The sequence below is a fragment of the Arvicanthis niloticus genome, chromosome 1, assembly GCF_011762505.2.
Source record: "Arvicanthis niloticus isolate mArvNil1 chromosome 1, mArvNil1.pat.X, whole genome shotgun sequence".
NCBI classification, from domain to species: Eukaryota; Metazoa; Chordata; class Mammalia; order Rodentia; family Muridae; genus Arvicanthis; species Arvicanthis niloticus.
Genome location: NC_047658.1, coordinates 54705125 through 54732848, shown reverse-complemented (window position 1 = coordinate 54732848; position 27724 = coordinate 54705125). Strand labels below are relative to the sequence as shown.

Genomic DNA, 27724 nt, shown 5'->3' with positions numbered 1-27724 from the left:
TCTCCTCTTCTGCAGTAATTTTGAAGACCATGTGAGCCAGACAACATGTGACAGTAGGGTCTCTGGTAGCGTAATGGATGAATAGTTGTAAAGAACAGAGTCTGCCAACCTGTGCTGGAAAAAAAAAAAGGATTATGAACTAGGAATAAATCATTTTTATTAAGCTACTGAGAACTTAATTTATTGCTGTAGTAAAACTTAGCTAGTGTGAGTAACACACTATTTTAAAACGTAAACGCACAACAAATGGGGTGTGTGAGTATATGCAAGCATGCAAATGTATATGTTTGCTTAGCAAAATATCTGGGAAATGATATTTTGAAATGCAAACTGTGACTTTCTCTGGCTGATGGATATTCGTAATTGTAATTTTCATTCTCTACTCTTTTTCCTGAACTTTCTACAATAAACATGTATTGCTCTCACACACAAAAAAACACTGAATCTATTTTCATCTCGGAAAATAAAAGGCACATTGATACTATCTCAGGGGAGTGATCTCGATTGTTGGAGGGCTAATGTTTACACTCTTTCGGCTGTTATTTGGTGAGGATAATCATCTTTTAAGCATGCTCTTCTCAGTAAACAAGCATATCATGTTTGGGTAGGAACGTTTTCCCTCTGGACTAGTACTGAGAAGCCTAGCGTTGAAATGGAGTATAAGATTGCCAAAATGGATAGATGTCAAATTAGGCAGGCCTTGAATGTTGAGCCACAAAAACAGAGACCAGGAAGGGGAGAAAAGAGAAGGGATTGAATGAAACCCTGAGGCCAACTGGCCCACAACACCCTGCCTGCATTCTATCATGCCCTAGGGTTCGATGTCTGGGGCTAGAAAGGCAATAGAGTCAAAGTCTGTGAAACCAGCAATATAATTTAAGATGATATTTGCATTTGTGCATAGAGTATGACTCATGCTCTGATGGAGTTTATAAGAACCAAAGGGGTGAGTCTATCTTTCAAAATGGAAAATGAAAGCAGAGACTTGGGTGTTCACACAGGAAGAGACCAGTACCTCCTGTCCCTTAGCCTCGGCTGTGGCTATCCTGGCTCCAGCATAGCCACTACCACTTTGCTCAGAGCTTCTTTAAGTAGACCAGATTGGCAGAAATATTTGGAAACACTGGACAAAAACTGAACCTGGAAGAGAACTTGAAGATGAGGCCATGTGTGGTGTTCAGTTCATTTTCCTGTACCATCTAGCAATTTCTAGAGACTTCTAGAATGTCTACACTAACATCTCTTTTTCTGTGGGTAGAGTAATCAAATAAATAATAATCAGCAGGGATTGCAGACAGAGAAGAGCATACACTGAGGACCCAAGTTCAGTGTTTCCAGCACCCACATCAGGAGGCTCTCAACTGTAAGTCCAGCTCCAGGGAATCTGCCTTTCTCTGCTGGCGTCCATGGGTATGTACACCAAGACAGATGCCCATACGTACACATAATTGAAAATAAGATAAATCTCTAAAAATATCTATTAATAAGAGATACTGGAGGAAGTGAGGGGAGAGGAAACAAAGCCCATTTTGTGATGTGTGTGTTAAGATATGTCTCAGTTCCAAGTTCATGTGCCTGGTGCCCAGGATGATGGGCAGAACTCTGAAAGCCACATTTCTGTTCTGCCAACTGCTTCTTGGTTGTTCTAGTAAAAGGGAAAATGAGAGGAGAGTTGCCAGATAAAACACAGGATATCCAGGCCACTGTAAACATTTAGGTCAGCATCAAATACAAGTTTTAGTGTCTGTACATCTCAAACACTGCATGGGGTAGATTTATACTAAAAATGACATCTATAACTAAGTTAAAATTTAGCTTTAACTTGGAATTCTGTGTGTTTATTTCTATATCTTAAAGCCATAAGAGAAGTTCTGACAGTGGCTTCCAGATGGATCCCCTTCCCACTATAGCTGAACAGGTGGTTGCAGTAGAAGCTACTGTATTGAGAAGCCAGTTCCACTCCTGTCCTTTCCTACTTCGTTCCTGACACTACACCGAGAGTGGGAGGGTCTCAGCTGAGCAGGATGCTCTTCACAGAAGTCTAAGATTTCACTCAGAGATAATTCTAATTTTTTCCTATTCTCCTACCATTAGTGGTGGGAACTGCATCCTGAATTCATTTCTCCTTGATACATGAAAAACACAATCAACTTCGTATACCTTTTGTGTCCTTGCCTTGCAGACCTGGATGGCTCACCATGGGTGAAATGAACCTAATGTAGGCAGAAGTGAACGATGACTTAGACATGCATGGCTAGGGCACAGTTTGTCCACCAGGCCTCCTTCTAGATGTTTCCTTAACAACAAAGAGCAATCATTCTCATTAAATTTCCTCGGTGAAAATTCACTGTTGGGTTTGTTACACTTGCGTTGGGCCAGCCTGATGAGAGCATCTGCAACTAATACTGGAAGCAAAAGGAGTGCCACAGGAGGAACAAAGGAGAGAGCTCCAGAGAGGAGGCCATCAGGCTGGTGACATTGTAAGGAATGGGAAAACACAGCAGAGAAGGAGAAGCTTTGGAAGAAGAGAGTTCCAGAGCTTTGTATGCACAACTTTCACGCTTCCTGATATGGGAATGAGAATGAATGTTCTAAGGACTGGTGTCCAGATAACAAATCAGTCATGTTAGAATATGACAAGGGCTCAGGCAAAGAAACTGGCCTGAAAGAGAATGGCCATAAGTAGAAAGATGATTAACTGTGTCAACATGGCTCTATAGGGAACATGAAGGGTAAACTCATACCCTTTCTGTAAAAGCAAAGGTAGCTGCCTGGGGGAAAGACCATCCCCTAAGTCACCCAGCCCCAGAGAGGGCTGACCAGGAAAGATTTCAACGTGAATCGGAGTCCTCCTATAATGGATCAGGGCCCAGAAAGAGGAGAAGGCATATGATGGCTATTCTTGGTTGTTAAGTTGACTATATCCGGAATTAACTAAAACTCAAAAAAGCTGGGCACCTGAGAGGGACTTTGAGGTGGAAAGACACACCTCTAATCCATATCTTTTAAGGTGGCAAAATCCACCTTTAATCTGAGCCACACTTCCTGCTGGCATATATACATAAAGGACAATGAAGATGGAAGCTTACACTCTGCCTGTTTGCCCTCACTTTCCCAGGCAAGTTCATTTCTTTACTGGCATTAGAGCCTAATTATTTGGTATTCCAGTGTATACTGAAGACCAGCTGAGATAGCCAGCCTTGTGAACTGAACAACTACTGGATTCTTAGAACTTCTCTTGGTAGACAGCCATTATTAGACTAGCTGGACCACAGCCTGTAAGTTGATAAATTTGTGTGTGTGTGTGTGTGTGTGTGTGTGTGTGTGTGTAATGAATTCTATATATTAAACACACACACACACACACACACACACTTATCAACTTACAGGCTGTGGTCCAGCTAGTCTAATAATGGCTATCTACCAAGAGAAGACATTCTATTCCTATAGAAAATATATAGAGAACCTTGAATAACACAGGTAGGTGTTTGATAGCATTTGTATATACAAACTTCAATGAAAGAGGATCACAGGGGGTGGAGCCAACCTGAGGAGGCACATAAATAGCAAACATTTAAAAAAAAGCATTTAGAAAGTATAGGATAGGAATGAGGGCAGGAGAGCAGGACTGTTGGGCTTGAACGTCAATGGAGTGTCAGGCAGAGGGATGGTACAGATCCTTCTTAGTGTCCTGGAGGTCTGAAAGTGTTATGGTCCTTCCCTCAGAATTGAACAGGGTAACGGGAAAGCTCATTTTGCTCTCTATTGCTCCCAACCTCCTACAAGCCAAATTTAATGCCTCTAGCCTTTTGTGGGTGCTCCTGTGAACAGAGAACAGCAACCTTCCAAGGGCTGTACTTTTAAACAACACTGATTTATCTTTGTGTAACTCTAGAGATCAAAAGTCAACATGGGTCGCACTGTGTTAAGATGAATGTGGTGACAAGGCTGCCTTCCTAGAGGATCTGGGAATGCCTGCCTTCTGTTTTTCTAGTATCTGGAGGTAGCCTAGATTCCAGGCTCCAGCCCTGCATGGTTCTAACCTCTTTTATCACAAACCCTTCTATCAAGAAGCCTAGATTCTCCTCAGACACTCCTTGTTCTCCATTGTGTTTTTATGTACTTTGCAGTTAGACTGAAAAACTCCCAACAAAACACAGGATCATCCCTTTATCACAGAACTTGTAGCCAAGTCTTTCATAGAATCTAGCATAGTTACATTAGCTTCCTGGTAACATCTGGGAATTAGGAAGCCTGCATTTTGGGGCAACACTATACTGCATATTATAGGGACTACAACAGAGTGTCACGGTGTCAGTTCCTTTGACTGTGAAACGTGAAGAGAAATGGCTTTCCTATTTAATTCCCTAAGGTGACTGCAATTGTCATTGGAGGGTCATCTTGAGCTCTAGCAAGGGTGACAATGACTGTAGAGAAGCTAGTTTAGGTGTCCCTTCCCGAGAAGCTAGTTTAGGTGTCCCTTCCCTCTGTACTAAAGGCAACTCACATGAACAGAAGTGACAAGGGGGCATTGAACCCAATATAACAAGAATCATTACACTTGGAAATTAGCCATTAGCCCTGAAATTCAGGTAAATGGTAAGTGATAGGCAGGGAAGGTTTGGGAGTGAGTGGTGTTCCTTATAGAAGCCACCCTGACCTTTCTGTTTTGTCCTGGGGTGTTGATGATGCCAGAGCCTTTTATAGATCTCTTGCCTAAGGACAGACACTCCTCCATGGAGAAACAGCTAAAAACACAGGTCAAGGGCAAGATGGTACCTCAGATGCTATACTAACTTGGCACCCAGAATTTTTGGTCTAGAATATCTGCCAAATTGTCCAACAGGAAAGGTTTACTGAATATGTTAAACTAGAAAAAGACATGTCTACTTGCTCACAGACCCTCTATCTAACTGACTACTATGCAACAAAAGTCAGATGTCTGAGTACTAACTTCCCAATCCAAGGAATCAAGGAACACTGAGAGTAGATCCAGAGAAACATCCAGAGGGAGGTCTAGAGGACAAACTGCACCCTAGCCTTGCATGTCTAAGTCACCATTCACTTCTACCTACATTAAGTTCATTTTACCCTTGGTGAACCACCATCCAGGCCTGTGAGGCAAGGACATATGTGCATACATGCATGCACACACTCATAAGTGCATACATGCATACATGTGCATGGCAAACACATCATCCTCTGTCCTAACTCATCACACTTCCTGCTGCATAGCATTTTCACACAGAACATAATCTCCAGATGTTTCTACTCTTGCCTATTATCACACCACACCCCTATTTTTCAAATGAAGAAGCAATCTCCAGAGATTATGTGACCTAATGGTAATGATTGAACTCTATGAGTTCTATGAGCTGTTCACTGTGGTTGTCTTTGGGATGTGGTGAAGATAGCTAGCCTCTGCCCTCACAGGACACCAAGTCAGAGAGAGTACTGGTTGTGAGGTGAGTACTAAGGATGTGAAAAATGAAAGCATTGCACGAAGCAGAGGAGAGATAACATTCAGAGGGGCTAGAGGGAACATTCTTGAGCAGTGGTGGTATCAACAGTGCTGAGACTGGGAAAGCAGAAGAGGGAGAAAGGAGGAGAAACAGAGGTGAAAATGGGGTGGCAGAGATGAAAAAGTCACAGTTTTGCTTTGAGAACAATGAGCCTACAGTTGAGGTGGTGATGGTTAGTCGTAGCTTACAGCTTGGTCTAACTGAGCAATGTCTAGGGCATCACTACAGAGGAATGATATTGGGAGGAGGATGAGAACTTGCCACTAATGGAGCTGGCACATTCCTGTGGTACAAAGAAGTGTGAGGAAGGCAGCAACCTTACTTGTAAGCCTCTTTCTTTGCCAAGTGAGGTTGTCCTTCATGGCTGCCATTGCCCACTGATATCATATCCAAGATGCTTCAGTCTTTCTAGGGGACTCAGTATCAGTGACTCTCCAGGCATTCAGCACCAGACTTTCTATGTGAGTTTTCCTTCTTACTGTGTCAATACCCAACACAAACAATCAAAGGACAGAGTTGCCCTCATGGCAGAGAAGGCACCTTGGCTAGAGTGGGGCACCCTGTAGCCACAAGAGCAGGTAGCAGCAGCTTCTCATGTGGCACTAACTTTGGCTGGAATCCCACAAGTGAGTACAAATTTTATTAGATCCAGTACCAGACACCCACTTCTGCTAGCTGGACCACACATCTCAAAGATTCTATACCTCCCCTAAACAGTGGGCTGGAGATCAAGTGTTCAAACATATCAGCCTGAAGGGGACTGAACCATAATAGGCACCTGACTGTGTTCTCTGCCTCTCCACCATGTAAGTAGCTATTAGATTATCCAGCCAGTATCATGTAATATGGGTCAACAATTCCCTTGTATAACATATATTATATTAGTTTTGTTCCTCAAACTGTGGCATATGACCCTGTATGGGATCACGTAAGTGAATATGCCAGAAGTCATAAAATCTCTCAACAATAGATTTCTAAGTATACATCCACTAAGACTTAATCCAAAGGCAAATGTATAATGAACCTGAGGTATCTCTAGCTGTGTTTATCTGGGTTGCATTGCACACGTTGGCTATGGTGCTAATTCTTAATGCCCAACATGCACACAATGCTCTGTGCACACCATCATGCGATGCAGCACCAGCAAATGCTGCCACAAACCCCTCAGTTCGGATTCAAAACCACTATATGTTATAAATTTCACTGTTTTAACCGTACAAACTTGTCTGCTTTTATAGAAACATGATGGTTTAATTATAGCCACTTTGGGCTCATCATGCCCTTGAGTCAAGAGGCAAGGAAAAAAAAAAACAGTAACAGTGTTACCAGGGTGACTGTTCTAGACTTCCAAGGGAAAACTGGAATGGTGTTCTACAGTGGGGGCAAGAAAAAGTTTGTCTGGAGCACAAGAAATCCCTCAGGGCATCTCCTCAGAGATACCATATTGTTAATGACCATGGGAAATGACAATATAATCCAGGCAGCATGAAGAATGGCTCAAATCCTTCAGGAATGAAGGTTTCCTTTATGTTTCCAGGGAAAGAACAAGACCTGCTGAAGATAGTGGGAACATAGAATGGATAGAAGGCAGCTGTAAATATTATCTATGACCTTATGCATGTATTGTAGTTGTCATTGAATGTGCCTTTCCCATTTTGTTAATATATATATTTAATGTAATATATATGTGGTGGTTTTCATAGGAATGACTCTCATAAGCTCATATTTTAGAATGCTTAGTCACCAGGGAGTGGAACTATTTGAAAGGGATTAGAAGAATTGGGAGGTGTGGCTTTGTTATAGTGGGTGTGGCTTTATTGGAGGAAATGTGTCTCTAGGGATAGGTTTTGAGGTTTCAAAAGCCCATACCAAGCCCAGTTTCTGTCTCCTCACCATGTCTCTTTCTGTCTCTCTATCGCTATCTCTCTTTATGTCTATCTCTCTCCTTCTCCCTCTCCATCTTTATCTCCAATCTCTATCTCCACCTCCACCTCCATCTCCTTCTCCATCTCTTTCTCCATCTCTTTCTCCACCTCCACCTCCATCTCCTTCTCCACCTCCACCTCCATCTCCACCTCCATCTCCACCTTTATCTCCACCTCCATCTCCACCTCCATCTCCTTCTCCATCTCTTTCTCCATCTCCACCTCCACCTCCATCTCCATCTCCATCTCCTTCTCCATCTCCTTCTCCATCTCTATCCATATCTCTATTCCTATTTCTATCTGCACGCTACCTGCTGTCAGGATATAAAGCTCACAGCTACAGCTTCAGTGCCCTGTCTGTCTACTTTCACCATGGTGATAAATGGACTAACCCTCTGACACTGTAAACAAGCCCACAATTAGATGCTTTTTATAAGAGTTATCTTAGTCATAATGTCTTTTTACAGCAATAGAACAGTGGTTAAGACAGTATATTATCATATATATGATATCCATGTTTTCTTTCCAATCCTGTTTGTTTACTATACAATATAATATGGAGTTAAAGACACTTACTGTTGTTAACTCTATATAGTCATATTTATAAGTTATGCATTTTAAAAAATTTTAAACATCCTTGCAAGGGTGTTGCTACCTATTCTGATAAAAGATTAATAGAGTTTCTTAATAGAGTTTCTTTATAAATGGAATAGTTATGTTGCGTAAAATTATGACTATCTTATTGTATTTATTTGGAAATTAAGTATGCTATAGGAGATGTGGTTGAATGTCTGGTGGACTCATAATGTCTGGACTTGATGTTAATTTGACTAGATTAAAAGTGCTTTAATTAGGATTACTATTACTTTAAAGAGACACCATAACCAAGGCAACTCATAGCAGAAAGCATTTAGTAGGAGGCTGGTTTACAGTTTCAGGGATTTAGTCATCATCATGGTGGGATCATAGTGATATTCGTGGTGCTGGAGAAGTGGCAGAAAACTACATCCTGACCCTCAGAGAAATGCTGGGCTTTGTGTGAGCTTTTTTAACCTGGTAAACCCACCCTCCACTGACACACTTCCTCTGACGAGGCCACACCCATTCCAGTAAGACCAAATTTTCTAAATCCTCTAATTCTTCTCAAGTAGTTCCACTCCCTGGTAACTATGCACTCAAATATATGAGCCTATGGGCAGCATTCCTAGTCAAGCCACCACATAGAGGTTTTAAAAAGAGGTTTGTGACTGGTGAAACATACCTGTATGTCTCCCAGGGAGAACTGACAGGAGACAGTGACTATGACAGGAAATGTCCTGGTTAGCTTTAACTGTCAGCTTGACACAGCCTAGAGTCATCTGAGAACAGAGGCTCATTTAAGGGGTTGCTCAGATCAGATTGACCTGTGAGCATTTTTGTAGGAGATTCTTTTGATTGTAATTGCTGCAGAAAGGCCCAGCCCACTGTGGGCAGCACTATTCCCTGGGCAGGAAATCCTAGATTGTATGTAAAACAAACAAACAAACAAACAAAAAAAAAAAAAAACTGGCTAAGCATGAGTCTGCGAGTGAGCCAGAAAGCAGTGTTCCTTCCATGATTTCTCCTTCGAGTTCCTACTTGAGCTTCAGCCCAGAATTCCCTCAGTGATGAGCCATAACCTATAAGATACAATAAACCCTTTTCTCCCTATGTTTCTTTTGGTCAGTGTTTTTATCACAGAAAGAGAAATGAAGCAAGAACAGAAACGTTCTTTTTCAGTGTGGCAAGCATCTTCCAACATGTAGCAGGCAGCTCAGATAAAAAAGAAGTCTGAGAAAAAGCAGTCTGCTTGTCTGCCAGTCCTTTCCTCCTGAGAGAGCATGTCTACTACAGCTGCCATTATCCATAGGCATTGCACTCCGCCTCCTTGGGCCTTTCAAGGGGTCTTATAAAAATTCTTTCGTATGCTACATCCTGACAGCAGTTTTCCCTCCCTCCTCTCCTTCCAGTCCCTCCTTTCCAGCTCCCTTCTCCCCATATCCACTCCTCTTTCTTTGCCCTTAAAAAAAGTTCAGGCCTCCTAGGGATAGCAACTGAACTTGGCATGTCAAGTTTCAATAAGATTAGGCATATCCCCTCATACTATGGCTGGGTGAGGTAACCCAATAGGCGGGAAAGGGTCTCAAAAGCAGGCCAAAGAATTAAAGACAGTCCCCACTTCCACTGTTAGGAGTCCCACAAGAACACCAAGCTAGACAACTATAACATTTATGCAAAGGACTTAGGTGGGTCACAGATAGGTTCCCTGGTTGTAGGTTCAGTCTTTATGAGCCATTATGATCTCTGGTTCACTGATTCTGGGAGCCATTTTCTTGTGGTGTCCTTGACCACTCTGGCTCCTACAACCCTTCTGCACCCTCTTCCACAGGATTTCCCAAGTTCTGCCTAATATTTGGCTGTGGATGTAGACATCTGCTCTTATCAGTTGTTGAATGAAGCCTCTCTGATGATGATTATGCTAGTCTTTAGGCTCTACTAATACAGCAGAGTAAGCCGAGTGCCATCAGGACTTATTTCATTGGTGTATTGTTGTTGTTGTTAGTGGTAGGTTTTTTTGTCTTTTGGTTTTTTGCTTTGTTTTGTTTGTTTGTTTGTCATGTTTGGTTCTTTCCTAGGTCTCTGGGCTTTCTAGACCCTTGTCCTTGACCCTCCAGGCAATATCAGGCATGGGCTTCCTCTTGTGCCATAGATCTTAAGTTGGACTATCCATTGTTTGGCCACCCCCACTAGTTTTACACCACTTTTATCCCCAGCACATCTTGCTGGCAGGACAAACTATAGGACAAAGGTTTTATGGCTGGGTTGGTGTCCAATCCCTCTGCTGGAAGCCTTGCTTGATTACAGAGGATGGCTGGTTCAGGCTATGTGTTCCTCCTTACTAGGGGTCTTTGATAGGGTCAATGTCTTAGGTTCCTGGGAGTTTCCATTGCATTAGGTTTCTAGCTTGTCCCCAAGATCCCCCCTCCAATTCCAAGTATGTTCTTCCTCCATCCTCCCCTCACCTGAACCCTCCTGTGCCCATCCCCATCTGCTCCCAGTCCTCCTGCAAATTTTTTTCTATTTTGTCTTCCTAGGGAGATTCCTTTGTCTCCTTTGAGCATTCTTTGTTACTTAGCTTCTCTGGATATGTGGATTGTAACATGGTTATCCTTTATTTTACAGCTAATATCCACTTATAGGTGAATACATACCATGTTTATCTTTCTGGGTCTGGATTACCTCACCCAGGATAAGTTTTTCTACTTTCATTTATTTGTCTGAAAATTTCATGATCTTATTTTTTTAACAGCTGAGTAATATTCCATTGTGTAAATGTATGTACATTTTCTTTCTTATTTATTTATTTATTTATTTATTTATTTATTTATTTAATGTGCATAAGTATACTGTCACTGTCTTCAGACACACCAGAAGAGGGCATCATATCCCATTATAGATGGTTGTGGGCCACCATGTGGTTGCTGGGAATTGAACTCAGGGCCTATGGAAGAACAATCAGTGTTCTTAACCATTGAGCCATCTCTCCAGCCCCCCACATTTTCTTTATCTACTCTTTGTTTGAGGAACATCTAGGTTGTTATAGTTTCTGGCTATTATGAATAAAGCTGCTATGAACATGTAGGAGGAGCTAAGGTGGGAGGAGTAAGGAGAAAAAGAAGAGGAGGAGAAGGAAGAAGAGGAGAAGGAAGAGGAAGAATTAAGGGAGAGACAGAGAACAAGATAGGGGGCCATGGAGGCTGATGTTCGCTTGTCTGTAGCAGTCAAAGGTAATTGGTATATCTAGGTTGGGTATTGGATTACACCTCTGATTGTAAGGGCATCTTGTTATTGATCATTACTAAATATATAAGTCTTTGGATAATTTAAGCATTAGACTTTCATTTGTACCAAGCCCATGTAGTTGGTCTCAGCCCAACCTTGTGGAGACAGTGTAGAAGATTGGCAGAGCCATCTCCCACACTGGCGTCTTGTGGGTGGTAGGGCTGGTGTCTCTGGTTGGCCGTTTCTAGCTGTGGCGCGCATGTGGCTTCTGTCCACGCAACATGGCAGCTGAGCTAGGCAGAGACGCTGCAGCTTAGATAGTCGGCTTAGCTGGGCTAGACGTTTTTTAAAATAACTACTTCAACAGTTGAGCAAGTGTCTTGTGGTATAGTGGAGCATCTTTTAGGTTATATACCCAGGAGTGGTATAGCTTGGCCTTGAGGTAGATCAATTCTCTCTTTTTTTCTTTTTTTTTCTTTTTTTGAGAAACTACAATATTGATTTCCAAAGCGACTGTACAAGTTTGCACTCTCACCAGCAAAGATGGAGTGTTTCCCTTACTCCACATCCTCACCAGCATAAGCTGTCACTTGTGTTTAATCTTACCCATTCTGACAGGTGTAAGGTGGAATCTCAGCATCAGTTTGGATTGCATTTCCCTGGTGACTATGAATGTTAAACATTTCTTTAAGCGCTTCTTGGCCATTTGAGATCTTTGTTGAGAATCTCTGTTTAGATTTGTATGTACCCCATTTTTAATTGGATTGTTTGGTTTGTTGATGTTTCTTGAGCTCTTTATATATTTTGGATATTAGCTCTCTCTCAGATGGGGGTTGGTGAAGATCTTGTTCCAGTCTTTAAGCTGCCTAAGCAGAGATTCTTACCAGTGACCCATTAGGAAAATTCCAGGACTTCAGGGCTGGATTAGGACTAATGGAAGATCCAGCTTCCAGAATTGGACAGATGCTTGCTTCTGTACTTCTATAGAATGCATATGGACATTATAGGCTTATCTAGACCTTGTCCCAACAACTAATGCAGCAAATCCTCCTTTATAGTGTGTGTGTGTGTGTGTGTGTGTGTGTGTGTGTGTGTGTGTGTGCGTGTTCCTGCTTGTGTTCCCCTGTCCCTCTCCTTCTTCCCTTCCTTTTGGTTTTTCCTCTAGAGACCCCTGCCTAACACAGGTGTGCAATGTTGAGTAGCAGACCAAGCAAAAAGAGCCAATGAGATAGGGAGTGGTTTCTGCTCTTAGTCAGTGCCATCTTGAATATAAGTACATGGAGACAATGCTGTAGAGTGACAGATTCTGCAAAGTGACTACTAGACTGGGTAGACAAGTTGACCAAGAGAGGAAAGTAGCCTAGTCAGCAGAGAGCGTGGGAAGAGTGGAAGAGAACCAGTGTCTGAGTCAGCACATTGGAGGTGATGTGGGGCACATCTTATTTTAGGCAGTTTAGCAGCCTAAGGGCTGCTTTCTGGAGAGTTTCATAATCTATGCATAGGCACTGGTTTAGTTTCAAAAGGTTCCAAAAGGATTGTAATATGCCTTGTGTGGTGCTTTAGAGTTCCCTCACAATGAAGTCTGGAGAGCACAGAGAGAAAGACAGTAAAGCTTTTATAGTGGTAGGACACATAGTGACTACAAAGGCCTGAATAGAAAAGCTAGGCAGTGGATGAAGACTCCCCTCTGGCCACTTTGGGCTCATGCTTTTGAGTCAATAGGCTAATTGAGAAGTTACAGTGTTAGTTAAGATGACTCAGCCAGACTACCCGTGGGAATTGGAATAGTACTCCATAATAGGGAAAGGGAATTTGTCTGGAGTGCAGCTCTGATGAAGGCAGCTTGTAGTATTACCATCCCCATAATGAAGGTCCCTGAAAAATTATGATATAATCCTACATGGTGGCAAATGGCCCAGGATCTACAGGAATGAAGACAGAGTCATCTCCTTCAGGAACTTCAGGAATGAATGTAGGGTCACCTCCTTCAGGTAAGGAACCATGATCTGCTGCTACCTTGGCAGCCCCAAGTATACTTAGGAATTCTGGGCACTCAGTATCAAGTGTGTTCCTGAAGTCTTTCCAATTTTCAGAAGTCATTTTCTACCCAGAGACACAGACCTTTTTTTTTTTCCTTGCTTCAACTGGCTAGAGTCACCTGAACACTATAGGAGCTAGCAACGTTGACTCTTAGCAAAAGGAGCCACTTGTGAACCCAAAGCAAGGGTGGTATGGGAGGCCCAATGCCATAAGGCACCTCTTACCTCAGACATGTTTCCTTACACAGTGAAAGGGGCTTTGCAGGGATTAAATGTTCTCCTTAGATGCATGAGTTCACAATGTAATCACAGGCTCTTTGTTGGTGTCAGAGAAGGACATATCACAGCAGGAATAGTGGCCAGAGTCGTATACGAACAAACCTAGACAGGCAGGAAGCTTCCAGAAAAAGAGGCAAACAAACAGTTTCTCTGTGGTACCCTCCAGAGGGCACACAGCCCTGTAAGTCACCAACTTGATCTTACGCCTGTAAGAGTCATGTCAGACTCCAGAATCCAGGACTATAGTGTAAGAATTTATCATTGCTTTAAACCTCTAAGTCTGTGGTGATGTGTGACTGAAATAGAAATCATACAAGGGTGGGGATAAGAACCAGCCCTACACCTACTGAAAAACAACCACCATACCCCTGTGTGCTGCTGTCCTAGGGTCGTGATAACAAATTACAGCATGCTGGTGGGAAAGTGAGTAGAGCATGAAACTAAAGTTTGTGCTGAAAAACAGAAATCTAAAACTCGAGTATCAGAAAGAGCCACAACCTTTGGAAGTGAAGGAGAGAATCTTTATTCAGTGGTTCTTTGGCTTCTAGTGACTCTTGCCAAGCCCGAAGAATACCAGAGATGGTAGAACTAGTTAGGTCTCCTATGTGGCAGACACAAGCAAACCTCAGTCTGAAGAACGTCTTATAAATAGTTACAGTAAAGAAAACCCAAACTTAATTGCCCCCAATTAGAAGTAGAATGCAAATATATGATAATATAATTGAGACTTCTCAAGGGAAAAGACCAGAGTCAGCTATTGTGTCATTGCCATCAGTTTCTTCTATGTCTTATCTTCTCAGTAAATACCTGCTCTGCCATTGCCTCATCTGGGCTCTCAAATGCATTCTCTTACTCAAAGAAACCTTTCAGTCCTGTTCTGTCTCAGTTTATGAGCTCCACTCATGGCCTGCCTTGTTGGGAAAGAACAGCAGAGTAGAAGGAAGAATGGTGTGGGGGAGGCGAAGTGAGGTCTGGGAACAAGGTCATTTGGAAAGCTCTGCTCCCTCTTCTGCTTAACCCTCAGGAATGGTTCCACTAATACCCAGGATTTCTTGAGAATACAGCAGAGACCTTGGGAAACTCGGGAATTCCTCCCATTGAAGATCTAACAAAAGACCTGGCGAAAGTAGAGGTCATGTGCTATTTTTCTCTTTAAAACAAAATTAACCATGCAATAAAAATACTAACAGATTTGTGGATGTCAGGAACAGAAAGGATGGGGAACTTGGAATGACTGTAGGGTAGCAGGAGCTCTCCTCTGAAGGGGCTGAAAATGTTCTGGAACTAGACAGTGATGCTTGTGACCTTGAACTGTGAAGACATTAAGTTGTACCCTTTCAAATACAGTCTTAAACATCAAGAATACAAATTTTATTTTTATGTATACATCAATTTTAATAATAATAATAATAATAATAATAATAATAATAATAATAATAATATATTTTATTACAATAGAAGAAAAGAGTCAACCATGCACATTTGGAAAGGAACCATGAAATGCTCTGGCCACAGTATCTCTCTTTACACAGCCTGCTCCATCCTATAAATATAGTTGCTTTTCTTTCTGTGAGCTTGAGGCTCCATCCTGAAAGATGGAGAACATACAGATGATCAGAGTGGTGGGTTGCAGCCTTCTGAGATGGCTCACACAGCCAAGCAGCCCTCAGCCTCCATTTTTGTAGGTCTAGGGACTGCGTGAGCCTACACTGGTCCTCATGGCAGGACTGTACAGTCCAGAAAGCTCTTAGACTCAGCATCCTGGCTTTGTGTCAGGTCACAGCCATGTGGTAAGGGTTGGTCAGAAAACATGGAACTGGATGGCAGAATCTGCAGGGTTTGCTGTGAACAAGAGGTGGGAAATTGTGCCTTGTGCCTTCATCTCTCTACAGAAATGATTGGAGGTCAGGTGCCCTGGCCAAGCTGCTCTGATGCCCTGTTCTTTTGTACAGCCTGGAGGTGTTTCACAGGAAGGTGTCTGCTCTCTGGAGGTTCACAATGTCTGCCAGACAGTTCCTAAATGCTGATATTTAGAAGCACCTAACCTGCCAGGCATCTTCTCAGTGCTTAGTGTGTCCACCACTAAGTGTCAGGCCACCACTTCTGGGAAGGTATACCCTAACATCCTCACTCTGCAGAGGAAGAAAGAGGGCCTCAAGTATTAAGATCTCTGTCCTGTGTGCCACATACATAGAAGTGTCAGAGGTGGACAGTTCTGACTCCGGACACTGTGCAGCAAACTGATGATAAGAGGATAGGAAGGGGAGTCAACAGCTTTCATGGGGAGACAACATGTATTTTTACACAGTGCCCCCTGGAGGAAGAAATGGTTTTGCATTTGTGTCCTTCATATGGAGTCACAGCTTCTACTCAGTAAGGGCAGTGGGTGTGCGGGTTTGAAGAAGCAGGTCTCCACTTTGTTCCAGGAAAGAAAAAAAAAATGGTTCAGCAAAGGAATGAGACCTAGAAAGCAAAAGCCCAGGCTAGGCACCCATGACAAATGGCCCTGATGGAATGTTCTAGAATCTGGAACTGATATTCTCCAACTCTGGGCAATGTTGGGCTAGGCATTGTTGTGTTCCTTGTTTTTTAGTGGGGAAGGAAGGTGGATACAAACTCTGGAGAAGAAGATGAGGGTGGAGACAGAGAAGCAAAGTTAAGAGCTATTGGATATTATGTTATTTTTCTCCTACTCTGTAGCAAATATCAAACAAGAACAACATAAGAAAGGTTCAGTCTGATTCCTGGTTTCAGAAGGTTTCAGTTCATGCTGGTAGGGAAGGTATAGAGAGAGCAGTTCAGTCCATAATGGTGGTACCTGTAATAATATCTATTGACACTGTGGCAGACAAGGAAGCAGACAAGAGCCAGGACCAGGGGTTAGAGGTTACATTCAAAAGCATCCCCTAGTGACCTGCTTCAACTATCTAGATCCCAATTTCAGAAAGTTCGACATTTTCTAAAGTATCACCACCAACTGGAGAATAAGTATTCAAAATAGGAGCCTATGGGTGACATTTGAGATTCAGAATATAATTCAGCCCCTATCCCCAAGTAATTATGATCATCTAATAATGCAAAACATATTCACTCTAACTTCAAAAGTATCCTTACTCTTAACAATTATAATAGTGTACAACAGGCCAAAGTTCAGAGTCCCTTCAGAGACTCTAGCCAAACTCATCTATATGCATCTAAAAACAAAATTACATAATTCTAAAATACAGTGGTGGCACATGGCACTCAGTTCCATTCCAAAGGGAAAGAAAGGAGGCATTGAAGAAAAGAACAGTGTGCTGTAGCCAGCTGTTTCCTCTAGATTGAACATAATCATCACTGTTTTGAAGCCACACAGCTGTTAAAATTTGTATAAGATACTCAAGACATCAAGCCCATTAATATTTTCCCATGGAAGGAGTGAGTGGCTCATGAGACTCATGAGATTTATGAGCCTCATGAGATTCAAGAGGCTCATAGAATACTCCCAAGGCCTTCACGAGACTGTCATCAACCAGGACATCTGTGAGGACGTGCATTCATTCCTTCATGAAGGTATTAGAGAGAGACACAAATCATAAGGCTTCCTCTCTCCTCAAGGTTCCAGTTGTAAGGGGTGGTTCTGATGCTAAGGTCCTGTTCCCCAATTGGTTCTTGATTGATCAATGAAGATACCAGCTACCAATGACTGAGGACGGGGAGGAACACTTAGAGTTTCACAAAAAGGAGGCAGTAAAGGCAGGAGATAAAGCCACCCAGCCATGTGAGTTTTCATTTGCAGTGGCTAATGGCCACTCTATCAGATTGTGCCTGGGGTAGCAAGGGAGGTTTAGGAGTGCCCAGTAATGGAGTTAGCAAAGGCATTTTAAGATTAACTGATGTGTGTGTGTGTGTGTGTGTGTGTGTGTGTGTGTGTGTGTGTGTGTGTGTATTTTTTATCTGTAGATCTAAGTGAATCTTGGGGGGTGGGTAGCCCAGTCTAGTGCAGTCCACTTGGAGCTTAAAGTAGGGTAGCAAAAACTACATGCTACATCCAGTCAGCACTCTAGAGAAAGAAAACAGTTCTCTAGAGTAGGAGTTCTCAGTGAGGTTGCTATCTGCAAACTACTCAGGGGACCTATCTGTGGGATAAATGTCTTTAAATTACCATTTCTCCTGTAAGTAACCCCAAGGCACACATCAATTCACCAAGGTGGCCTTAGATAGATGGTCTCTCAATCTACCCTCTAGCTGGGTGAATAGATTTTCTTTGTCTCTCCAGGAAAAGTCACACAATAAATGGGATCAAAGTGATCTCAAAGCCTAGCAGAGGAGTGTTGGAGATGGGTGCTAATGTTTTGAATCTGCCTGTCCAGATGCTGAAGGTCCTTGTCCATTATTGATTTTTGTATTTCGATAAAGATGCCAGAGGCTAACGGTTGGACACAAGGCAGGACCCTTAGAGTTGTGCAGGCTAAGATTCAGGGAGAGAGAAGAGATCGATATACTTGGGGTAGACAGAGGGAGCAGACTCAGAGCTGTAGGGGAGATCATCCCAAGTGTAGGTAGAAAGGGAAACCAGGCCAAGGAAGAGCAGCCCAGAAGCATCTTGGGCAGCAAGACCAATGGGCATCACAGAAGATAAGCGGGCAGCAAAGTTAAAGGTAGATTTGGAAGGTGTTTAGCCAGGAGTACCGGAGGAAAGGGCACAGTAGCCTTAGGAGGCTCAGAAGTGTCCAGCCTTTGAATCAGCCAAGGCACTTTAAAATTAACTGGCACATGTGCACATGTATGTGATTTTCATCTGTGGATCCAAGATAGTGTATGACTCTCCGGGAGCACAAAGAGGTGAAGCCAAAATCTCACTGCAACAGAGTAAACTTTACACACTGTAGCTCAATAGTTAGCATCCAGGACACACAGTGTCATTATGTAAACTCCTTTGAACTTAGGCATCTCTGTGCCTATGACCTTGCCTCTTGCAGGACACAAAGTCCTTCTCTGAAACCAGATCTACGAGTCACCTTCAGGTTTCCTCAGTACATGTTGCATATTTGTACCATCCAACATCCTGACATCTTCACTACAACTTATCAAAGCTATTTCACGCACATCACCCTGTAAGAGACTCCCAGTAGGGGATCTGACTCTTTTATACTCATCTGGCTCCATAAAACTTTTCTTTGGAATCTTGGTGGCTATCTTGACCCTATAATTCTCGAATTCTGCATGCATCCAAAACCAGCACCAAGTAGATGATACCATGTTCTAATGACTTGAGATACAGTAGATCTCCCTTGGACCATAGCTAAAGTTCTGTTTGTTTGTTTGTTTGTTTTTAGAATCATTAGACACTTATTTAATTTCTTTGTATGTTATTTTATTTATTCACTTTATATCCCTCTCACTGCCCTTCTTCCTGGTCACCCTCTTCCTCTCCCCTTGTCCTCTGAGAGGGTAGAACCCTCTAGGTATCCCCTTACCCTGGCACATGAAATCTCTGCAGGGCTAGGCTTATCCTCTCCCACTGAGGCCAGACAAAGCAACCCAGCAGAAAAACATATCCCACATATAGGCAACAGCTTTTTGAATAGCCCCCACTCCAGTTGTTCAGGACCCTCATGAAGACCAAGCTCTATATCTGCTACATCTGTGCAGGGGGGCCTAGGTCCAGCCCACGTATGCTCATTGCTTGGTGGGTTCAGTCTCTGAAAGCCCCAAAGGTCCAGGTTAGTTAACTCTGTTGGTCTTCCTGTGAAGTTTCTATCCCCTTTGGGGACCACAATCCTTCCCCCAACACTTCCATAAGAGTCCTTAAGCTCTATCCTCTGTTTAGCTCTGTGTCTCTGCATCCCTGAGTCAGCTGCTGGGTGGAGGCTCTCAGAGGACAGCCATGCTAGACTCCCATCTTTTTCAAAGACCGTCTTTTAAATGAGTTTTCAATTTTCTGTTGCAGAACTTACAGTGTGTGTGTGTGTGTGTGTGTGTGTGTTGCATCTCATGAATGCTTGAAATACATTCAGGCATTTCCTATTGTCTCAGTGTAAAGCAGGCAGCTCCTTTTTAGTGGAACTAATCTCTTTATTAACTACAACTTCTTTGTTTTCAAATTTATGCATATTTCTTTTCTACCTAAGTTCCATTTTTTTTTTTTTTTAATTTGGGTACTTTGTTTTTTTACTACCAATTCTTACTATAAGCCTGGTCAAAACCGGGCCAGCAATAATCATGCCATTGCTTGAATGCAGTGAGAATGCTTGAATATCTTGACATTTACTCTAGCAAATAAATCAATCTATTCACTTTTAACTTTGCTTCACTCAAATTTCCAAAACAAGAGGAAAATATAATTTTTTTGTCACACGATAACATGAATATGTCCCCTAGTCTAATTGTTGACAGAGTCCTCACCTCTCTCTGAAGGCTCTTCAGCAGGGTCTTTACCAACAGTATTTATTTTAAAAAATTATTATTTGTATTTTAGTGCACATGTGTGCGTGCCACATTTCTGTGGGTAGCCACAGAGAGCAGGAGAGGGTCTTGCATACTGTGGAACTATATTAAGGGTGATCATCTGCTGCCTGACATGAGTGTTGAGAATTAACTCAGGTTGTCTGAAACAGTATCAAGTGCTCGCAACTGACCCATCCCTCCAGCTCTACCAAATGGTATCAGCTTTCTGGTCTCCTCAACTCTGTCTAGAGTCACTCAGTGAACTATGTTCACAGCTCTCTGGGGATTCTCCATCTTACTCTATCTTCAAACTTTTTCAACCCCTCCTCCAATCCCCCAACCCCCACCCCATCCCACCCCCTATGCCCCACCCCTAACAAAGGCCCACGAACTTCATGGTCAGATTTAATCACTCCAACAACCCTGCTTTTCTGGTATCAAGTTTGCATATTGTTTACCTTGCCAGAATAATCTAAATGAGGAAAGATTCATTCTGGTTCTTGGTCTCAGAAGGTCTCATCCATAGTGGCAGGGGAGGCAGAGCAAGAGGGCAGATTTTATGGCTGCAGGGCTGGGTGGTAGGAGCTTTTCGTATTCTGGCGGGTCAGGCAGCAGATCAGGCAAACCTGGTCTGATCTTCAAGGGTTTTGTTCTCTGTGCTCTGCTTCCACCATCTCTCAAAGGTTCCAAGGCCTTCCAGTTCCTGCCACCAGCTGGGGAACAAGCATCAAGGCATGGGCCGATTAGGGATTTCAGATTCAAATCACAGTAGGTGCCCACCAGGGTCTGCATTAAAATAAATATTTCTTATATTGCTTTAGATGAAATTTTATTTTTTGTACTTCATATTAAACTGCAGTCACTCTACAGGAAACTTTCTAAATTGCCAGTGTACAGCTTGGAGCTATCACAGACTGATGCTTTTCATAGAATAAGATCCCGACTCACAAAGGGCACAAAACCATATCTATTCCTTCCAGGTTGTGGTCCTATGAGGTTACTATGATCTTGATCTCTTATACCACAGACAAGCCTTGTGAGACTCTACTACACAACAACTGAATCACACAGTGATTACAGCTGCTTTACAACTTACAACGGGGTTACACCCCAACAAAACCAATATAAGCTACAAATATCATACATCAGAAGGCTTTGATCTCCTCCCATCTACCAAACATCCTAGCACAGAGACACCTACATTGTAGAGTCTGCTGGTTCATTGTCTCCCAACTGTGTGGCTGGCTGGAAACTGTGGCTGCTGCTGTCTGGATTCAAGACAAAGAATATGATTAGCTATTGAAAGCCTGGGAAAACAAAAATTCAAACCTGGAAGCGAAATGTCTGCTAAATGGGCACCACTTTCTTATCATTGCCAAAGGTGAACAATTGTAAGTCAAGCTACTGTAAAACTTGGCAGTTTGTCCCTACTCTTTCCTGCTTCATATCTTTTGCCCAACAATATCTCTCTGTGTTCATATTGTTGCATGAGACTTACTTAAAGTTTGCTCATTTTGCAATTGTGTGGTATTTGTTTTCTTCTATGAATATACCACCTGTCCATTCTAATGCTGAGGGCATTTGGGTACTTTCCAGTTTAGTGGAATTGTAAATACTCCAGACTGTGTGACAAAGGTCTTGCTGTGAACTTTACATGAATTTTTTAAAGCCATGATATAGTCTATTCTTAAGAAGGTTAGGTTCAAAATACAAAAGAATAAATAAATAAATAAATAAATAAAACCCCAAATTCCCACAAATGGAGTACCTAATTACTCATTAGAATATTCAAGGGCACTGTGTTATGTATCACATCATATAGTGTAAGATGATGGGCGCAGAGGATGCATTTTCCCTTTGCTATTCCTTCCCTGGGACTAGGATGGCTAAGGTCATGTTGCATCCAGGCAGCCACGCTCTCCCCATGCTAAGCAGCTGCTAACTTGTGTTGGATACAGTGATAAAATCTCTCAACAAGGACAATTGGAAAGTCTATGGTTGGAGGAAATTCTACCAGAGAACCAGCTGTCTGCACCAAACCCTTCACTTGGATGCTCTGATCTAAGGAAAGTGTTCTCCTATTTTAATTTAAGCCAATGTTCATGCCACTGAGGAAAGGTTTTCTGAGACAAATTGTCAAGAGTAGAGATGGATGGAGATTAAGATGAAAAGGCTTTAAAAAAAAAAGAATATGTGCAGGTTGGAGATACTTTAGTCAATAAAGTGTTGGAGTTCATGTATGAGGACTTGAGTTCAATCCTAAACTCATGCAAAAATAAAATCAGAGGCAGTGGTACAGCACTGGTGAAGTGAAGATGGGGCCGAGGAGTGAGGAGGTTCCTGAAACTCGCTGGCCAGCCATCCTAGCTGAATCTGAAAGCCACTAGCCAATGAGAGAACTTGTCTTGGGAACACAGAGGTTATCTTTTGAAGTTGGTCTTGGGCTGCTATGTATTCAAATTCTAAATACTGGCCCCTAAGATCTGGTTGCCCCTCTGACCTGAAGATCTTCATGTAGCTCCCCAACTGCTATTGGTTAAAATAAAGGGACTACAGCCAATCACTGAGGAGAATATAAGAGGTGGAATTTTAGTTACAAGGCTTGGAGCCACAAGTAGGGACCAAGAGAAAGTGGGAGAGGAAAGGAGGAGGAAGAGAGCAAGAACAGGAGGTCTCCATTAGATGTGATGGACCAGGAGCATATGCAGGAGTGAAATGTTTCCCAAGATAGACTGCTGGAGCAGAAGTGACCCAATGAGATTTAAACAGCAAATTCTTAGGTAATACATCTGGGAATTAATAGGCTAGTGAATACAGATATACAGATTAGGGGTAATCTCCCAGCAACTGTGCAAGAGCTGATTAAATAATCCATAGGACTCTAACATAAATAACACCGGTTTTATTGGGGGATGGCAGCCATATTAATAACTAATAGAGTTTATTAAACACCATTATTGATTGTCTCCTAACATACACACACACACACACATACACACACACACACACACACACACACACACACACACACACAAGCATATTCATATAAATGAGAAAGGGAAAAGAGAGAAACTGAAAGACAGAAGAGAGGATAAAGAATAATTGAACTCAATAAAGGTAAATTCACTGAGTGTGGTTTGCATGCCTAGTGAGAATGAGTCTAAGTCTACCATCTATTGGTCCATATTAAAAAAAGAAAAAGTCCATGAGGACAATTCCTACTTCATATGAACCAACATGTCTTCACTTCACTTTTTCTATTAAAGAATCCCACAAGGTTCATAACAGAGTTCTGCAATATAAATGAAAATTTAGTTTCCAAATCGAAAGCTGAGAAAGGAAGTCTATAAGGTTTGAAAAACAAAAGTTGAAAAGTGCCTTGAATGTCTCAGAGCTCTGAGAAAATACACATTAATATTGATGGCTTTTCAATAAATGCTGGGGAAGGAAATATCTCTTCCCAAAGGAAGTACACAGAATTGCTTTCCTTTGGATAATTTTCCACATTTCCTCCGAAGTTTCCATAATTGACTTCCATCCACCTTTGAGAAGAAAATAAATAAAATCACTTTCCAAGAATGAGTCTCAACAAACATTTCGACCAGGAGAAGCAATTGGCACTGTCAGCCTGGTGACCATGGTGAGATTTTCTGAGGCTTCAGTGAAGATCAGTTTCACTTGAGAGACAAAGCAGAATCCCCTAGGAGCATGATCCACACAGGGCTGCGTGCTCAAGAGTAGCCATCCTCTCTGTCAGTGGCTGGATAGATGCTCTCAGGTGGGCTGAACTGACTGCTTTTGGTTTAACTGCAGTTAGGTTTGTATGTTTGTTTTCTATCTGTTCCCCAGACACAATGGGAGAGTTTCCCATTGCATTTCATTTGTGGTAATGTGATCCTGACCAGGACATCTTGGGTCCTTTGGCCCTACTGTGGGAACACCAGAGCAATGGAACTATGGAACTACCCAGTACCAATGATTGGAGATATGAAGACCAAACTTGCAACTCAAGTAAGAATAGAACAGACATCATGTTTTCATCAATGGAAATGCTAAACATAACTAACACCAAGATGCCTTCATGCTGCCATCAGTTGATGGGAACATTGAGGCTCCTGTCCAGAGGACTCATCTGCAGCTTAGACAGTGTGTTAGGCAAGGTTTCACACAGAAGAAAACTGGGAGAAAATATATGCCAGAATAATATGTATACACAGCAACTGACCTGTCATTTGTACTCAATGTTTCAGCCAAGTGTGCTGAGAGCATGCCCTATGATGAACCCTGAAAGAGACACAGGGAAGACCCAGTGGACCATGGCTGTACTGCTTTAGGTAGCCTATAGGATGATCAGGAGACAGATAAAAACTATAAGACTCTACTATGCCAGATAAAAGGGGTAGGGGTCACTAAAGGTCTCTATAAAGAAGTGACATTTGATGAAAATCTGATTGGCAATCAGCAATCAGCAGAAAAGTCATGCCAGACAAGATGGTAAATACAACAGGCAGCTAGGGCCATCCACACTTAGAGTGGATGTCTGTGTTCTCCAGATCACTGAAAGCAGAATCCAAAAGACATTTTGTCCAGACAAGAATAAGAGTTGTGATTGTAGAAACCTTGGAGTGAACTTTCCATCAGTTTTGTGGGTGAGAGTCAGGGATGATGGCCAGAACCCAGCTCACCCACTAGGAGATGCAGGTGTGGAAGAAGACAGGCAATATGTTGGGTTTAAAAGGACCAGTCTGTCTGTCCTCCTACAGGGGAGATGAACTCCTGATTGCCTGTGACTAACCTGTTTGTAAATGAAGATGCATTATATGCCTAATGTAATAAACCCATTGTTTTCTATAAAATACATTAACTTTAACATAATAATAAATAATAGAAAATTCCCTTATCCCAGTAGATGCTAATCTTGCCCTACTTAAGGGCAAGTAGTAATACCATATGACTAAGCTATACCACTCAGCAGCATATGTTCAAAGGACTCCACAACCTACTCTACATTTACGTGTTCAGTCATGTTCATTGCTGCTCTATTCATGATGGCTATGAAATGGAAGAAACTTACATGTCCTGATGAATGGATCATGAAAATACTATACACATACACTATGGAATACTTTTCTGCCATAAAAAGTTGAAGTCAGGAAATGCACAAGTAAATAAATAGAACTAGAAAATTCATATTGATTGGGGGTAACCCAGATCCAGAAAGATAATGTTGCATGTTCTCTTTTCATGGATGCTCCTAACTCCTGACCTTTAGATGTGAGTACATATTTTAGAAGAACTGCAGAAGCCAGGAAGGTAAGAAACCAGGGGCTATTGTCAGGATAGGGAGAGGTGGTGGTGGGGTGCAGATACAGAAGGGAACAGCAGGGCGCAAATAATCTGATCAGGAAATGGAACAAGCAGGGGGCCCCAATCAGGGAGGAAGAAGGGAGATAGATACATAAGGAAGAGAGAGGAGGGTAAAAATAACAGCAATAATGTCTAGAAAAGTCATAAGGAATCAATCTATCAACTATCTACCCAAAAAATACCTATAATACACACAAGTCTCTATATAAATAAACATATATAGTTTAAATGAAGTTGTCTCATCTGGACTGACAGTGCTTCCTCCAAGAGCCAAAGACCATGTAACAAAAATTTGAACACCAGACATGAGAAGCCATACTTCTCAGTTGTTAATCAGGGTTGTTCAGGAGACTCCCAAACATTACAGACTATTACACTTGCCCTCTGCTGCCCCACTAAAGAGAAGGGTAAATCTCTATTGCGAAAGGTAAATTCCTATTGTGTGGCCTCTCAGATGGAGGTCCAGAGGTTCCAGAACTGGAACAGATGAAAGTCTCATCCTTGAGGACTTAGTTTTCATGTTACCATGAAGCCCCATGCAAACTTCCAAAGGAGGAAAGCAATCAATCGTCCTACATAGCTACAATATCTACGAACCACAACAATGACCGGCCTGGCTTCATAACCCTAAGGTGCAACAGTGGCACACACACACCTTTGCTGACATACATATCAATTAGGTCTCAAATTAAAACCCACTTAATGAGAGGGAAATTATGCCTGGTACCAGAAACATAGTGAACTGCCGAGGGCTAGTGAAGTCATGGATCTTGGAGGAGACGCTACAACCAGCACTTCATTAAACAAGCATAATCCCTAACTACATTCTAAACAGTTGTCTGTGTACTCACAGAGAAGTATATTTCTCACCTTTCATCAAGAAAAATTCTCTTTGCAACAGTCAGAGACCATTACAGAAAACTACAACTAATAAAAATTCAGTGTTTAGAGCCCAACCCCAGTGGATACATCCACAAAACCACCTCAGCATCTAAAGCTCAAGAAATATTGAGATAAAGGAGGTGGATCAGGGAATTCCCTGTGAGACTGTATCTCCTAGTAATTCAGAATCTACAGCCATGACAACCACCTAAACATTAGCTGAAGGGCAGTAGACCTGCTAAAGTGGATGGGGGTGGAGGGTGAGGGATTCCCCTAGGCTCTGCCCCATACAACTAAGAAATGTTGAGAGCAGAAGATACAGTCTCCCCCAGGGAAGAACACACTAATTTTATCCAATACCAAATGGTCAGCCATAAAAACATGCACACGAGTAAATTATACAAACTGAGCAGGTTATATTTAAGAATAAAACGTAATATACATGGATATGTGAATTAACAATTAATGAAAAAGAGGCCATAAATTTAATAGAGAACAAGGAGGGTATGTGGGAAGTCTTGGAGGGAGGAGGGGGAAGTAAATGATAAAATTATATTGGTTAGCGCTGAGATGACTCAGCAGTTAAGAGCACTGACTGCTCTTCTAGAGGTCTTGAGTTCAATTCCCAGCAACCACATGGTGGCTCACAACCATCTGTAATGGAATCTGATGCCCTCTTCTGGTGTGTTTGAAGACAGCAACAGTGTACTCATACATAAAATAAATAAATAGATCTTTAAAACATTATATTATAATCTGAAAAATAAAAGAAATAATTTTTTAAAGGATGAATAGAAAAGAAAAATAAACATGAAGTACAAGATAAGGAAGTTCAATATAACAAAAAGAAAAAAACATAGTTAAAAAGAAGCGAGGGCTAGCGAGTTGGCTAACTGAGTAAAGGGGTTTGCTGACCAGCCTGATGACCCGAGTTCAGTCCTCAGAATCCACATAGTAGAAAGAGAGAACTGACTCCTAGGAGTTTCTTTGTAATTTCGATGTGTGTGCCTGTGTTCCTCCCCAAAACACACAATAAATGAATAATTGTTTTTATAAAGAAAAGGGAAGCTTTGAAAAATGTTTGTAAGAAGAAACAGGGCCCTGAAAAGTGCCTTTTTGCTATTCTAAATACATTTTCTAAACAGAATTAAATAATATATAACAGTGTAAAATTATTCTTAAAACAAAGAAATAAGCCTAGTCAGTTCTTCAATATCTATGAGAAATTGGTCCCAACGCCCCAAGGGGATGCTTAAGCCTCCTATGGAAATTGCTGTACTGTTTGCATATAACCCACACACGTCACCACTCACCACCCTTTAGCTCATCTCTAGATTAATGCCCATGCCTCATACCATATAAATTTTATGCACGTGTAGAGAATATTAGATTTATTAGGGAATAAGAAGAAAAATGTGTACATACTGAGCAAAAACAAAGTTTTGAACAAGCACTTTTGGCCCACAGATGCAGAGTCCAT

The 27724-nt window shown here is 42.0% G+C and overlaps 1 pseudogene across 1 annotated transcript; it reads right to left on the bottom strand.

Moving 5' to 3' along the window:
• On the bottom strand, window positions 1-27724 carry LOC143443374 (uncharacterized; annotated as a pseudogene). Its single transcript, XR_013112321.1, has 5 exons — window positions 27676-27724; window positions 27160-27274; window positions 21197-21259; window positions 20454-20708; window positions 1-114 (listed from the first exon to the last, which is right to left on the bottom strand). The product of XR_013112321.1 is annotated as an uncharacterized LOC143443374 (transcript).